The sequence below is a fragment of the Cricetulus griseus genome (genome assembly GCF_003668045.3).
Source record: "Cricetulus griseus strain 17A/GY chromosome 1 unlocalized genomic scaffold, alternate assembly CriGri-PICRH-1.0 chr1_0, whole genome shotgun sequence".
Taxonomy (NCBI): Eukaryota; Metazoa; Chordata; class Mammalia; order Rodentia; family Cricetidae; genus Cricetulus; species Cricetulus griseus.
Window position 1 is genome coordinate 251,464,196 of NW_023276806.1, and position 17,652 is coordinate 251,481,847.

Sequence of the window (17,652 nt, forward strand, 5' to 3'; positions counted from 1 at the left end):
CCAAAGTAACTCCCAGGACAAGGAAACTTTCCAGGAAGATGGATTCAACTCCATGCTGTTATGTGTGAAGTGGCATCTTGTATAGTTGCCCCAACTTTTAATATATAGTTGAAGTAGATATTGTAAGACACTATCAGATTCCTTCTTCAGACCTTTCAGTAAGTCGTGGATATCACAGAAAGACACTAGATAAATTAATGTTGCTTCCTTTCCACAACAGAGATGAAAAACCAATGCCACTAACCACCCTTAAATAGGGTATTACAATCAACCTCTGTGAGGTCTCTGTAAGTGTAGGGTGTATTACACCATTCAAGTCATTTTAACAAAAATACCAGAACCTAGTTGACTTATAAATGGATTTACTTTTCACAGTTCTGGAAGCTGAGAAGTTTAAAATCAAGATTCTCCCAGAATTGCTTTCTGTCTCAAAGCTTTCACCAACTCACGATGTCTTCACAAAGAAGAAGGGGAAGGCAGTTCCTTCTCACCTCCTAATAGCATCATCTTGAGGGCTTCAACATATGCCCCAAGTGGGGGAGGACACCCTTGGGCTGCAGCATGGACATACTCTTTGTATAGACATGCTCTTTGTATGTCAATCAGTAAAATCAGGAGTGAAGGGAAGGTACTGTCGATATATGAAGTCTATCATTAGATACCACAGTATCTTGCCCTGATGTCTTTTGGTGCTGGATTGTGACATGGAATTATTAGCTGAAATAAATCCTTTACTTCACAAGTTGCTTTGGTCATGGTGTTTTGTTTTGTTTTGCTTTGTTTTTTTTTGTTTTGTTTTTTTGAGTCAGGATTTCTCTGTGTAGCTTTGGAGCCTGTCCTGGCACTCACTCTGGAGACCAGGCTGGCCTCAAACTCACAGAGATCCACTGCCTCCCGAGTGCTGGGATTAAAGGTGTGCACCACCAACACCTGGCTGGTCATAGTGTTTATCACAGCAATAGAAATCCCAATTAAGAAATTGGTACTAGGAGTAGGGTATTGCTGTGACAGATCAGACCATGTGTTTTGGGAGGATTGTGGTATCCTTTGAACTTTGGGATGAAAAAACTATTAAATGACTCAGAGCTCAGCGGGCTGTTCTGTGGGAGCTTGGAAGATAAGAATGTTAACAGTAGTGAAGGCTTGGCTTATAACATTTCAGAGGGATGTTTGAGAGTCCTTCCAAGACTAGCAGGGACATATATATATATATATATATATATATATATATATATATATATTTATTTATTTAAATTAAGAACCACTACAGTAAACCCTTTGCTGACACAATCAGTGATGTTAGTTGGAACTCAGAAATTAACATTAAGATGACACTAGAATGATGGAGGTTAGATCTTTTGAAAAGTGTCTCCTTAAAAGGCATGGTGCAGAGGGCACCAAGCAGTACCTTCATAATGTGTAATGGTTTCCCAGGTGGTACTGGTTTCAAAGGCATGAGGGAGCCTTGAAGATCATGGGTTGGCGTAGTAAGTGGCTAGGTCAGGCCACTTGAGGATGTGCAGCCTTAGTTGAAGAAAAAGCTCCAGGACTTAAGGAATCATAGAGAGAGGTTGAGGTTTGGCATCATGTGGCAAGTTCAGAGTGACTGAATAGGGCCCAGAAGGGGACATTGGTGAAGAAGATACAGCCCAGTTTGAGTGCAGACCTCAGCATTCTAGATACACTAGAACCATGCCAAAGACAGCAGTAAATGGAGCCAGCTTGATATGCTGTGCTGAGCATGTGCTGTTGCAAGGAAGCCTACAAGGCCATGAGTCCCACAAGCCTGACATCAAGCTTCATACTACTGGACATTAGGTTTGTTTTGATTTGAATGTAAATGAGTCCTGGTTCTTTTTTCTTTGAGTAAGAAAATCTGTAGCTTATTTTTTTTGTGGTGATATTTTATTTGTGATCTAACAAGTAAAGCTGTCCTGAAGATCAGAGTACAGAGCTAAGACACTAGTTAGCCATAGAGGCCAGGCAGTGGTAGCATACACCTTTAATCCCAGCACTTGGGGGGCAGAGGCAGGTGGATCTCTGTGATTTCTAAGCCACACTGGGTTACATGAGATTGATTCAGCCTAAAAGAGAAACAGAGCCAGGCTGTGGTGGCTCACACCTTTAATTCCAGTACTTGGGAATCACATGCCTTTAATCCCAGCAACAGGGAGGTGGAGACATGAATGAAATGGCTGGATGGAGAGAGGAATATAAGATGGAAGGAGACAGGAGCTCATGGCATTCAGTCTGGGGATTCATAGGGACAGGATGCCCCTTGAGGATTCAGTAGAGCTAAGAACTAGGGACTGCTCTGCTTCTCTGATCTTTCAGCATTAACCCCTATATCTGACTCCTGGTTTTTATTATTAAGACCTATCAGAATTTGAGCTACATTTTTTTTTTATTTTACAGGAGACCACAGTTAAGAGCCTTTGGAATTTTAGGGAGACTTTGGTTGTTTAAGGAGACTAAACTTTTAAAGTGTTTGACATTTTAAAGATTGGAACTTTTAAAAACTGGAATGTTCTATATTGTATTGATATTAATATGAGATCTTGGGGACGAAGAAGAAAGAAGTTATTATGGTTAATAATGATGTGTTTGTGTATGGAGGTGGCAGAGGGTCAATTGTGCTGGTTGGTGCTTGCCAGTCATGATTTTGTCATATCTGGGAAGAAGGTATCTTAATTGAGGAAATGCCTCCTTGAGACTGGCTTGTAAATCTGTGCTGGTATTGCCTTGATTTATGATTTTTGTGGGAGGGCTGGCCATCCCTAGATAGGTTGTTTTAGGTGATAGAAGAAAGCAGGTTGAGTGAGCCATGGGGAGCGAGCCAGTAAGCAGTATTCCACGCTCTTGGCATCAGCTCCTGCCTCCAGGTACCTGTCTTGTTTGGGTTCTTGTCCTGACTTCTTTTTGATGATGGACTGTGATGTTTCATTATAAGCTGAAATAAACTCTTAATCTCCCAAATTGCTATTACAAAAGTAGAAACCCTAACTAAGAAAGGCTCTAAAGCTGGGGAGGGGGAGAAAGGTCAGTACAGAAGGAGAAAGGAGAAGGAGGGACAAATAATGCCAAGGTTATTTAAGAAAACCTCAAGAAATAATATAATTTTATATTTAGCTAAAATTAGACACTATACACACACACACACACACACACACACACACACACACACACACACACACATATATATATATATATATATATATAGTGGAGTTATGACACTAGGCTGACAATGCTCTTCATAAGAACTATAGACTAAAAAACAATCCCAACACTAGTCCCAAGAAACTTAGTGTATTGCTGCTGCCCTTTGGTGCCTCTCAGAGGTTGAAGGTAGGCCCTTATTTTGAAGACACTGTACAGTTAGAACACAAGACTCAGGCTGTTGGAGCTGGATTTAACATGAAAGCCTCCTTCTTGAAGCCTAGCCTCCATAGTATCAGAAAGTACTACGTAAGTTACCGAGGGAGGGAAGCAATCAATAATCTTACTTAACCATGACATGTATCACAATGAAGATCAGCACCGCAAGATATTTATGCTGGTGCAATATTGGCACTCACACATTAGTGGTAACCAACGGTTGTCTAATTGGACTTTTAAATCCCTCCCAACAGGAGGGAAATTATGCCCAGCAGTAGAAAGCTAGCCAGCTACCTAGGTCATTTAGAAGAGAATCTACTGCTGCTACACTGATAGACCAGCATTCTACATTCTAAATCTTATAGCTACAGATAAGTGTGGCTATCAGCCCTCATCAATTAAGCTTCTCTTTATAGCAAATGGACTCACATAGAAATCCACAACCAGACACAATACAGAGATGAACAGATTGTGGGGAGCCCAGCTCCAATAGATATGCCTGCACCTATGGCTCAGTGAACATCATGGAAGAGGGGTGGAAAGATTGTGAGAGCCGGAACACCGGGCAATTTGCTGTGAGACTGACTCTTCAGAACTGACTGCATAAAGAAGACCTGACTAGTGACGCTATCAATAGACAAGGTAACGTGGAGGGGGGAATCTCAAGAGGTGCCACCTCTAGACAGAGAACTATCAGTAATTAATGACTGCTTAGAGATGGAGAATTAGCCTCTCCCTAAAACCATATACATATAAGCAACACAAATGGACTCAACAGATAGATGCAATATATCTTTGCATCTATCTATCTATCTATCTATCTATCTATCTATCTATCTATCTATCTATCTATCATATACCTACCTACTTATGTATATACTGCCTGTCTATCATCTATCTACCTACCTATCATCTGTCTATCATCTACCTGCCTACTTATCTATCTATCTATCTATATATCTATCTACCTATCTATCTACCTATCATATTAAAAGAAAAAGAAGTTACATGACAGGAGCAGAAGGGAGAAAAAGAAAGGTGAAAGTGGTATAATTATACTTTAATTAAAATGCATTAAAATACAAATTTCAAAAAAGAACACAAATTTCTGAGTTAGATTTAGGAAAGGCGAGCAGCTTCATTGTTCACAACTCTGAGTCTAAACTTTGATCTGTTGATCAAATACAATGACATGCATGCCATGGATGAGGACTTTTGCTGCTGGCATAGAGTGGCTTCTTATAAAATGGTAGAGTAGTAACACAGTGGTTTTTAGTGACTGTGGTGGTTTGAATGAAAATGCCCCCCTAGGCTCATAGGAAGTGGCACTATTTGAAAAGATTAGCACATGTGGCCTTGTTGGAGTGGGTGTGGCCATATTGGAGGAAGTGTGTCACTGGGTGTGGCTTTGAGGTTTCAGAAGCTTAAGCCTGGCCCAGTGGCTCACTCTTTCTGTTTCCTGCTGATCTGGATGAGGAACTCTCAGCTACTTCTCCCAGCACCACGTCAGCTTGCACACTGCCATGCTTCCTGTCATGATGATAACACACTAAACTTCTGAACTTCAATCCAGACCCAGTTAAATGTTTCCTTTATAAGGGTCACCATGTCTTTTCACAGCAATAAAAACCCTAAGAGAGTAACCATGATAGTTATCTCCAGGTAGGTATTGATATCAAAATGGGGAAAGATATAAGTTAGACATTCATTCTAATGTTTGGCAATTGTGTACTTAATTTGCTATCATTTTCTAAGAAAGAAATTTGTCTGTCCTTGCTTCTCAGGTTCTCTCTTTCTCGTGGCACAAACATTGACTCTGTCTATGTCCAGTGACACTGGTACTCTATCTGAAAATTAATCATGTGTTTTTCATATTCAGCTGCACCTTCTACAGACTCTTAACATTCAGAAGTCATATACACTTGAATCCATGTTTACATGATTTTCTCACCCTTAGAGAAGAAAACCAAAGAAAGATTAATTCATGAAAAATGAATGGCTGTTGAAACTCTTCAAAGGCTTGATTTACTGCATAATTAGTAGACAACACTAGAAAGCAGAATATCTTTCTGCTTGAGAATTGAGTAAATTGATTAATTCATTAATTAGGTATGATAACACAATAGATAGCATAATTGTACCACTGGCTAACAAAACACAGCAGAAGAATCAAGCATGTGTTCAACATGGTCAAAAATTTAATTTAAAGTCTGAAGGTCCCAGAGTTAGAATCTTAATGAAGGGACTCAGGAAAGCCACATTCAGCCCTTTTCGTCAGGAAGGAGCTGTATTATGCAAAAAACACATAGCAAGTAGCAACCTTCTTCTTCCACAAGTTTGTCCCAAACACAACTTGCTCCTTCATCCATTTATTCACTGAAGAGATTATTTCCAGACACTTTTCATGTCTCAGTTACCAGGAAAGGCAAGGGGCTACAACAGTGAAGAAATGAGATAAATTTACTCTCTTAGACTAGATATTTGAGGAGTTCTCTGCTAGTTGTGATAACCAGAGCAGCTCACATTCAAACTGAACTGAATTAAGTTTAGACATGTAACTCCTGAGTCCTATTATTACAAGAGACCAATAATAGTATGTCCTTTCCAGTTGGCACATCGGACAGTGAAGAAGGATATTTTAAACATGGTAGGAAAGTAGTCCTAGACAGTGTTATTCTAAAAAGGTGGAACGAGAGCAAACAATGATGGGTTAAATGAAGAAGATACCTTTGTTCTATGAAGACCATGACTTAGAGGCCAGCTTGGGATACATAATGAAATTCTGTCTCAAGAAGATTAGAGGGGCAGAGACAGTCAGATATTTGAGACAGGGATGGCCACCTTTTGTAAAGTGGTCAGGTCAGGTGCAACAAAAACACATCAGTTAATTTAACTATGCAAACTATGGCAAAAAGTCTACACATGAAATAACCAGTTGAGAAGAGAGGTCAGTGAGCCTGGAGCATCATGAAAGACAGGAAAGATGAAGGGCAGGGTGGAGAAGGAGCAAGAGAGAAGGGAGTGCTTCATGTTGAACTGTGTGGGATGCAAAGAAATTACTTTTTCTGATGGAAGTTTCAAAGTTAGGCTTTTGAGTGAAGGACACATTGGATGGGCCAGAGTAGAGAGCAAGCAATGAGTCAAATGTTAGCCAAGTAGAACAGAACTGGGACGGTGGAATCAGAAACAAATTGAGGGTGAAGGATAATTTAAAGGGAGATGCCTGGCCTTGTTGGAGGATGTGTTGTTGAAAATGAGAAAAGAAAAGAATCCAGGGTACCTGCTACATTCCTACACTGAGAAGCTTGGGAAGGGAGTGAGAGTACCACAGGCTGAGAAGATTCCAGCAGGACTTATCTGAGACAAATTGAGATGATTTCTCATTTCTCTATGATAAGAGTAAAATGTCAGATTACCATCTTATTCAGAGTATCCAACAATAAAATTGTATAAAGTAATCTGGAGCCAGCAGAACACTTATGGTGTGATATGAGTTGCATCATATCATATGTGGTATTCAATCCACAAAACAGGATAAAACTCTCAGTGCTCATGGTTGAAAGAGAAATAGAAGAAGACTAGAGTCCAAGCGCTGGGGAAGTCCCACCTCTAATAGCAGGGCTGAATAAAAGGATCCCGAGGAGGGACAGAGAGAGAGAGAGAGCAGAGGATGGAGTTAAATAAGACAGTAGATCACAGAGGACAGGAAAGCAGCAGAGGGCAGACAGCACAGGAAGCTGTGATAAGCTGTTTGCAGAAGGAAGGTATACAGAGATCCTTTCAGGAGATGAGGACAGGAAAAGCTGAAACATTTGTAAACTTGAGAGGGAAGTGCCGAGATAGAAAGAGCTAAGTGGAACCCTTGCAGAAGCGACCCAGCACTGCCAGGGAACAGGGAACATGGCCTTAAAGCATTTCTCTGGAATGAGAAAGAGGATGGCATGCTTGCAAACTCATGAAGCTGATGCAACAGAGAGAGAAAAATCACTGCAACTAGGCAGTTGAGGGAGGTCGAGAAAGAAAGAAGTTAGGAAGGTAAGGCTGGAGAAACAGTACCAGCTGGGGGCATTCCCAGTGGTTCTCTATAGAAAACTGTGCACGGACACAACTGTGTAGCTTGTACAAGAGGTGTGAGAGAGTTCCAGCAGGTTTTAAAAGAAAATCTTGAAGCCACAGTTAAAAGATGCAGTGGAGCAAGTGAGCTTTGGTGTCTGAGAGGTGCTCACTGTCTTTAGAACATCTGAAAAGTGTAGGCCAAGGCTTTGGAGGCAGACCTAGTGTCAAATCTGCTTCATTAGTTGTGAGTGGTGAGACTTTCTGAGCAACTAATCCTCTTTATCTGTGCAATAGTGATCACACACACACACACACACACACACACACACACACACACACAGAGAGAGAGAGAGAGAGAGAGAGAGAGAGAGAGAATAAATGTCTATGAAGTGGCTTGAAAACATAAACAAAGGAAGCACAAATGCATCTATGAGTTTGAAGAATAAGAGGAGTGCTACACCATGAATGTCAAGGGAGGAAAGAATTTTCAGAATGAAAGTGGTCCCTGCACTCATGAAAGGCATTCAAACAAAGAGAAGGCCACTGTATATGTTCATTAAGATGTCACAGAGAACTTTCAACATTGTTATTTCCAGGTTGTCATAAAAATCAGAACCACAGGTCTGTGTGCACAGGAGCAGTTGGAAAACAGGCAGATAGATTCTCTGGTGTTTCTCCTAGTGTTTAAGTGGTTCAGCAAGGAGACACCAGTAGCACAAGAACAGAAAAAGAAAAAACAGAGAAAGGGATGGAGCTGAACTGACATAAATGATGATTTCTAGGACATCACTGAGCTTAAGAAATGGAATGAGTTGGCTTGAAGACATCAGGCTTCAGCGAGAAGTCTTTAGAAGTAAGGTTTACCCATGAGGAAATTTGGTTTTCCAATAGCCCGATAGAGCCCACCTTTTTCTTTTTGGCTTCAAGGACACGGAAATGCCCCAACCAAATGGCAACACTTCTAACCCACCCTTCTGAGGCTTGTTTAGGTATTTTCAATCCTTTGGGTCACAAGTTGGAAAGTCAAATCTTCTATGAGTAGAATGTATTCAGAGAACTTTAGTGAGTTACCTCCCTGAAGCTCAGTGCCAGGATACAGGTACCAACCATCCATTCATAGATTAATGTAACAGTGTTCCTTTTGGAGGGCACTGCCCACCAGAGTCCTCCTGCTGCCCCAACCCTGCCCACCCTCCAGAAGGCCTGGCTTGTATGACATAATCTAAGATAAGTTCTCACCATTGTGGCCTCCCAGTTTATAAGTCATTGCGGTAATCAGTGGGCATTCTTCAAACTTTCAAGTTGCAAAAGGAGTCTACTTATGAAATATTTGCTACACTGCATAATAAACAATGCCAGAGTGAACGCAAAACAGACTAATTTAATAAGCGATTCCTTTCCCCTACATTGTTTAAATTTACATAATCAACCAGCATAATGTTTAGCATGCTCTTCAATGTTTGTTTACATGACAGTCCTGTTCTTTAGACCACTCCATTCACCAAAATATTGATTGGCATACAAAGCACACAAAATAGCATGTATTCCTATGGTAATCTTTGTAGGAGTGAGAAGGCAAGGAGGGAGGTGGGAGCTTCTCTACTTTTCTTGACCTAATATTCTAAAGTGGATCAAAATTTCAACACAATCTATAGCTATTACTAATAGACAAAGGACTCTAGCCAAGAATTAATATTAATACCATTAAAATAGCTTTATCAAGTGTTCATTTATCTCCAGATTGGAAGCAATAGCAGCCCAAAGCAGAGGCATGCCTTTGAGTATTGTGGGATAAGAATCAACCACAGCTTAAGAGCCATGGCTTTCCCACTAAAGGGGAAAAACAGTCTTGAAGCCACGGATATAAAATGTAATACAGTGAGTCTCTTCATCATCATCTTGTGCTCAGAGAAAACAGTGTGGAGTTATCTCGATGAGGAAAGAGCTCAGGTATCAAAATAGATTAACTTTGCTTACATTAATTTAAACAGGCCTGGTGCTTTTGAAATGAACATGATGTTATTTGTGTATTAGTGGACAAAACAGATGTGGGTTAGACTACAAAGCTCCATCATGCATCTCCGTCTGAAACAGAAGGGATGAATGCCACTTCTTAGATTCTTTTAAAATATACATGATGCATAAAATTTTTCTCTCTACCTAAATAATTTCCTTTAAAAAATCTCTTCTTTAGAATGAGCATTGGTTACATTATACCACGTTCTCCTGCAGTTTAGGATGCTGTGGTGAGGAAGCAATTGTTATGGTCAAGGTTTCTTCTATATGGTAATAATCAAGGGTTAGGCTAGCGATGTGGCTCAGTAGGGCAAAGGTGCTTGCCTTGCAAGCCTGTTCATCAGAGTTTAAGACCAGGATCCCAGGGAAGAAGGCGAGGACTGACTCCAGAAAGTTCTCTCTGCTCTCCACACCTGTGACATGGCACATGCATACCCACACACATGCATACACATCATTCATGTGTAACACATATAATTGTTTAAAATGCAGGTCTTGACTTCAAGTCTCCAGCTTCATGTCTGAAATGTTTTCTTCCTTCAGCTTCCTTCACCTGTGATTCCGTATCTGTAGCAGGGTATTAAAAAGTTGGTGATGACTGCTAGCAGGGTAGAAGTCTTCGGAAAGTCTGGTCAGCACTGTATTCCATCTCTTATTCACAGATGGGGAGACATCTCAAAGACAGGAAGTGACATAACAGTGCCTGTTCATGGCAGAATACATTCAAAATCAGCCCTCTCTATGATATTGGGAACAGAACAAATAAGAAATATAAATATAGGTTTCTGTTTCAACTAACTCCTTTTGAATTTAAAATATCTCACTTTGGGATCAAAAGCCTGCTCCGGTTCCCTGCTCTGACATAAGAAGGTAGCAACTTTGTTAAACGTGACCCACAACGTTCTCTCTGTCCTCTCTTCATTCAGAATATTTTCTTCCACTATCTGAGTTCACTAAACACCAGTCAGGGCCATCAGACTAAAGTTAGAAACAATATTGGGCCTCAGGAAGGTAATTGCCAAAGGTGATGAAGGCACACATTCTAGACCATCCTTCCCCACCCCCCAGCCCACAAGACTCTAAACTGAGAGAACACACATTGCCAATAGGCAGAACACAAACCTCTGTGTATCTTTAATAATGTTAAGGCAAATGATATTGACAAATGAACTGCTGCAAGGGCTTTGTTTATTATAGGGAAATATTTCTAAAGGCAGCCTTCTTGTGTGGGGCATGAGAAGACTCACATAAGGCATGTTTGTTGTATGATCAGAGTTAAAAATATCATTGAACAAAGGTAAAATATCAGTATACTATCTTAGAGATTTACTAATTTGCACTAGTCCTGATTCCATATTTCCAGTTGAGATCTGGAATTATTTAGCAATTATTTAGCTGAGCATAAATATTTAGAGACAGTTTTGTTAACAAATCTCGCCTCTAGGAGCCAGGCCCATAACAATTATTCTTGGCATTGGTTTTCAGCACATAAATGCACTGTCTAACTTCACACCTTCTCTATTTCATTTTTACTATTTTGTATGGTACGGATGCATCCTTTTTTATTCCTGGCCTCGTTTTGCCCTGCCTGGTAGAACAAAAACTTGGCAGACCTTCTAGGGTCTGTGCAGACAGGCCCAGAAACTGCACAAGAGAAACCAATGGGGCTCTTTCTGAGCATCCCATTGTGGATCCGTAAAGTTTCTGAGAATCTCAGATTCTATAGCTTGAAATCTGGCTTTGATAAAATGCCTATTAGACATTCTCCCTTATCTGGTCTGTGTGAATGCCTGCACAATTCTGTGTGCCTTGCTTTGTGTCCTGGAAGGCACTACAAAGTGTCAGGCGGCCTCCCAAACTGCTTGGAATAACCTCCTGATTGTGACTCTGAAACCAAATGCCCCCTTTGGCCGAGAGGGGTAGATTTCCCACAGTCTTCATGATTTGGCAACATGACACTTGTGAACAGTTACCCCTTTGAAAACTCACTGCCACTCACGAAAGTGCTCACAGATTTTGCCTGTCTTCAGCTACCAATTCATCAGGAGCCTTGCTTGCAGCCACACTCCAGCTGAGTTCTCCACACTTGGTAAATAAATCCCATGAACAACAGTCCCCAATTTTACATTAATTGTTTGGAAATCTCCACAACATCAAACATTTTGTTAAAAGTCTAGAAAGAAATAAGCATAGCTCTTTTGTTGTCAGTGGCTTGTTGTGCTTTGCAGTGATTTGTTCTAAATACAGCTTAACAGGCAGATGACTGGTTTGTGACTAGAGTATCTTTTCGGAGATGAAAAAGCAATCCAAATGCTTCCCCCCAAGGATGCCGAGCAGGCGCAAAGCACCATGGGACCATGGAATGGGTGCACCTGGGGAACTGCTTATTGCAAATTGGATTGACAGGGAGAACTCAGTGCCTTCCCTAGCACACGTGCCTCTGAAGGGCCGAAAGGGAAACACAATGCTTTAGGATTGAGACCTGGGAATTGCCTAAATATGAGAGCTTGGAATTGCTCAAGCATTAAGAGAATAAGAACATGAAATGAAAATATCGCAGGAATGGGTGTGTGTAATAGCCCAAAACACAAACGGAGAAATGGGGGCAGCTGCTGGAGCCACACCCCAGGGTTGGATCTAGGGCCATCTTGTTCCTCCTGGACAGCCACTCACTTTCTTCCTCCCTTTCCCAGATCACTTCTTCACACCACACCAGAGCAGAAGGGGAGATGCTGTTCCCCACGGTATTCAGCTTGGACCCCTGTCAATCAGTCTTTTTTTTAAAAAATAAAAAAAAAAAACAACTTACCAGAGTGAAGAGAAAGTCGCCATTAGGACCACAATTCCAAGGCTTTGACTACCCCCCTTTTTGCTCTCTTAGAAAGTGTGACCTAAAGTGCAATTCCTGCTCTGAAAGGACTAAGATGGGTTATGTGGGTGACCAGAACCCAGGAACATGGATTTGGGTGGCCTGCAGGACATGACCCACCATGGGAGCTGTTGGGTGAGCACTTATTACTCAGAGAACAAAATCCAGTGGTAAGTGAGTGTACTTTCTAAGCACCCTGAGGAGCTATCAGGCTGGTTCCAGTGGTCAGGGAATGCTGCTTCAAGTTTCAGGTATGATCTGAGGACATTCTCAACTTTAAGTCATTGAAAACTAGTAGTCTGTCTAGTTAATACATCTCAAAGCCTTGACGGGATAGTCAAGAGGATGCTAGACTGGCTTAAGAGATGGATGATAAGTAGCAATCAGTCTGTGACATTCTACCTGTTCACAATCATGGAGGTCAAATCAGTCAGCTGCAGGATATTCCACATACTTAGGGCTTTTCCAGGCAACTTCAGTTCACAAAAGTTAACGCACCAGTGCCGTTACAACAAAATGAAGTAGCTTGAAGACAAAGTAATAAACAACATTCCACAGAACTTACCCAGAAGCACTGCCATGTCTTTACAGTACTCTTGGGTTAGCTTTTCATTTTAGAATCTGCAGATTACACCCACATTGTAAAGTCTGTAAGACATATTCCAAAGTTCTTGTTTTAAAGGACTTCTATCCAGCCAATCATAGCCCTCCAAAGTGAAATCATCCTTGCATTGTTATTCTGATGAGGTCATTATCCAAGCTATAGCCTGAGTGTAAACACTGGCAGTAAGATATTCATCTTTAGAGTTAGGGAGATGACTAGGTGGGGTGCTGGGGTATGGACTGGAGTTTAGATCCTTCATGCCCAAGTAAATGCTGGTGGGCATGGCAGCCTACCTGCAATCCCAGCATGTGGAAGGCAAAGACAGGCAAGCCCCAGTGCAAGCTGGCCCATAAGAAGAGCCTTACCTATGAGCTATAGATTCAGCTGAGCGACATTGCCTCAGTGAATATCGTGAAGAGCAGTCTGATCAAGAAAGATTCAAGACACCAAGTTCTGCTCTCCACATCTCTGTGTGTGAGCACAACTATAACCATAAAAACACTCCCTCCACATACATGCACATGTGAACAACAAAGACATTATTTTTTATAAATTAAGTTTTATTTAAATTAAGAACAATCTTATTTTACATTAGTTTTTAAAGGGAAACAAAAACTAGCCACTATCTCACACAAAGAATTGAGTAGGTGAGAACACTGAGCCCGTTGAGGTGACAGGACCAAATGAACCTCAAAAAGGTGACACTATGGTTGCTGTAAAAGGATAGGAACGAGATTCACCTCACTTCCTTCACTACTTTCTAGAGGATAAAGCTGAACTGAAAGACATTTGTGAAGATTAGTGTCCATAGACACTGAGATGGTGTGGGGTGTGTGTGTGTGGGGGGGGCGCATGCGCACAAGCACACATCAGGAGCCAGGCAGTAATCCTGTTGACTTTCCTGACAGAAATCATGTTCACACATGATTTCACACACAGTCCTAGTATCCCCCATGAAGTCTTAGCAACTATGGGGTTTCTCTCTCCCCTCAGCACAGTGCATTGACATGGAAGATTATATTCCCTCCATGTGCCTGTGGTTGATACTCTGATTAGGGTGGCAGGAGTCCATGTTAGGAGGATAAACTCTGCCCAGGCCCTTCATGAATACCTAGATTGCTGCTTTCCAGGATAAGACCAGTCCTAACCTGTCATAGAGTTAACTGTTCTTCATAATGGTTCTGGCTACCTATTGCACGGAGCTGCCTATTGCATGGAGTTTCTATACTCCGCATGCACAGTACCTTCTGGACTGCCATGTAGGAAGAACGGAAGAACAAGGGCTAGAACTCAAGAGATAGAACACTTACTTAGCATGTGTGAAGCTATGGGTTCAATTCCTACACCAGGCATGGTAGTGGTGTCTGTAAACTCAACCTTTAGGAGATGCAGGCAGGAAGTTTGAAAGTTCAAGATCAGCCTGGACTACAAACCAACACCTTGTCTACAAAGATGAAAGAAAGAAAGAAAGAAAGAAAGAAAGAAAGAAAGAAAGAAAGAAAGGGAAGGAAGGAAGGAAGGAAGGAAGGAAGGAAGGAAGGAAGGAAGGAAGGAATGCAACACCTCAACATAAAACAAACAACAACAAAGCCCAAATCATGAGCAGCTGAGTCAGTGGGGAATGGAACTCTACTACAGTGAGCACTATGTCGACCCTTTTTTTTTTTGATTTTTCGAGACAGGGTTTCTCTGTGTAGCTTTGGAGCCTATCCTGGAGACCAGGCTGACCTCGAACTCACAGAAATCCACCTGCCTCTGCATCCAGAGTGCTGGGATTAAAGGCATGTGCCACCAACACCAGTCACCATGTCAACAAGTAGCTGAAGCTCTCAGCATCTCATTTGCTGTATCTGTAACTCAGAGCTGACATCACTGTGCCTGATGATGGGTCTTTGGAATACTGGATCAGAGGCCATGCACAGCAATCTGAAAACACCAGTTCATGAGAGACTCAAGGCAACTTTTCTTTTGGAATCATTATTGTCAAGAGACAGTCAGTCAATTGTGTTTGCAGAGGAGGGACAGGAGGGAGTGACCAGAGGAAGCTTCTGCCCCCTACAAACTGGGCTTTCCCTTCAATTCTTCACCCACATTTCTGCCCCTGGCTTACTAAGTACTAGCATATTCCCTGAAGTTCAAATGTTCTGCAGGCAGCTGCCCCTTAATTGGGAGGGGCTCCTCCCCTGGAACTCTTTGTCTTTTTACTAGAAGCTAAACACAAAAAGGCTCAGCTAGGCTGGTGATCCCTAGAAGAGCAAAAACAGCTACACTAATTAGTAGCTTCCAGAGCCGTTCAGCTTGCAATAAGCTGTGAATTTATGGTTTTGTTAAGAGTGAGGCTACATCCGAAATCTTTTATATAATATTAGATATGAAAATACACACCATCTGGACCTCTCGCTGATACCTTGAAATGCCTGCCTCTCTCAGGAATCAAACCCATTTTACCTGCTAGGGAATAAAACACCTGTTTCACATACGACTTCCCACTGTGTGATGAACATTTCCACCATCTCCAGCCAGAGAGAAAAAAAATGAAACTGTGGCTTCACATTGTTTAGTACATTTTAAAAAGCTAGCAGGGTCGGGGGCTGTTTGCTATGTGGCTGGAAGGAGGTTCTGCAAATTGTCCCTAAAACAGCCCCGATCACGTGGGGCGGGGGGAGTCCTGCCTAGTATTGGTAAAAACGCATTTTCTTCTCATTATAAATCTACTGATGGAAACACCGAGTGAGAGAAGCCAGCACATCTTGGCTGCCGGCTGCATCTGTAATGGATAGTCCCAAAGTGGGCAGAAGGCTGTAATTCACCAGAGGAACTCGGCTGGTGACATAAAAGAGTTGAACAGTATATGAATAGCTCTAGAATCTTGAGATGGAATGGGACTTTACAGTTTAGGACATCTGCTGGTATTCCACAGATAGGCTTCCTCGGGCTTGAGAGGGAGGAATCTCTTAAAAGTTTCTGTTAGTATTTTCTCCATCCTGTCGTTCACCTGACATCAAGCCAGCCCAGGAGGGTGTCAGCTTTCTGCTTTCTTTTTCTTTTCTTGTGTCTTCAAAATTGTGACAATTCCTTACTAGCTTCAATGATTCCTCTGTGTATGTGTGACTGTCTTCTGGCTTTTGGAAGTTTTTTGTTTGAATCAGTATCTGGGTAAGACCTGCTCTTTCCGAATCCTCTCCATCACCTTATTACAATGCAAGCTGCTGCTAGGGATTCTCACAGTGTGGTTGTGCTGATGGCATCCATGTGGTATCATTCGCCATTCCTGCCAGTAACCCTTCACTATACCCCAGAAGCAAGTGTGGTGAAACTCATTGGTTCTCCATGTTAAACCTCGGAGGAATCACCCATTGGTTTATCCTTGGGATCCTGAGAGAAGGATGTAGACATTGTTTCTATCTTCCCAGACTAAGAATTCTCAAATCAGCATAGATCAGTAGATCAAACCTTCCCTGACTCAGATGGTTCAATTTGCAGGTGGTTTGATGAATGGCATTTCTCTTCCTACCTAGTGGCAGGGACTGTCAGGTGACTTCTGGTTTGTCTTTAGTGATTAATATTGACATGTACAAATTTGTTCCTTGGAAACATTGACAGATACTGCTATTTTAATGCTATATGTCAACCTTGGGTGTTTAGAAGAGTTTATAAAGACAAACCTTTGCTGCCAACTTCTGGCTGCTCAGGAACACCTTACAGGGGAAAGACTAGCTAAATACTTGATTTTCCCCTCTGCTTGGAAGACTTTTCAAAAGAGCTGCATTTATGGCCTTTCTATCTATTTTTGAAGTATCATTACAAATGCATATTTAAACAAAGCTAATGTATTTCAGTTAGCTGAAGTTTTATGCATATTGATGATTTGTTTGTCCTAAATCAAACCAAAGTCTTTTGGAGATGCCTAGTAGGTGATGTGGCTCTTACTGTCTTTTGCAAGACCCCTCAGGCTTTTTTTTTGCACTCATTTTGCCTCACATGTGGGCTGGCTACTGCTTAAAGGAGCCTTTCTTTTCCCTTTCAGGCTCTTGCTATATAGCAAAGGATGGTTCTGAACACATATTTCTCCTGCTCTCTTCTCCACAGCATCACCATTACAGGCTTTTCCAAGCTGCTCTTACGGAATTTTCCAATGTGGGTGCAAGCATGCTTGTATGTACTTCTCAACTTCAGCAGATAGAGCTGGGAGGCATCCCTCTGGCCCATCCTTTCCACAGTGATGCTGCCAATTCCAGTCCAGAAATGAATTCTCACATGAACACTTTAATCTTCATCCTAGTATGCTGGCCTGTTCCTGACCTCAGCCCTCAGAAGGTAGAGATATGAAGATCATGAGTTCAAAGGCAAAACAACGAAAAGAACTCCACACATTCTTGGATCGTAAGCCTATACCTCTTTCCTTGGCAAGCAGTCCCAGTTATCCCATAATGGTACCATGGTTTCATCATCACAAACCTCAGGTCTTAAGAGCAGTGCCTATCACCAATGAGAGGATGACCATGAAAAAGTAGTCAATGATCCCTTCCTTCCTTCCTTCCTTCCTTCCTTCCTTCCTTCCTTCCTTCCTTCCTTCCTTCCTTCCTTCCTCCCTCCCTCCTTCCCTCCCTCCCTCCTTCCAACCCCCTCTATCCTCTCTCTCTCTCTCTCTCTCTCTCTCTCTCTCTCTCTTCTTTTGGAGACAGGGTCCCATTGTTCAGCCATGGCTATCCAGGAACTTATAGAGATCCAC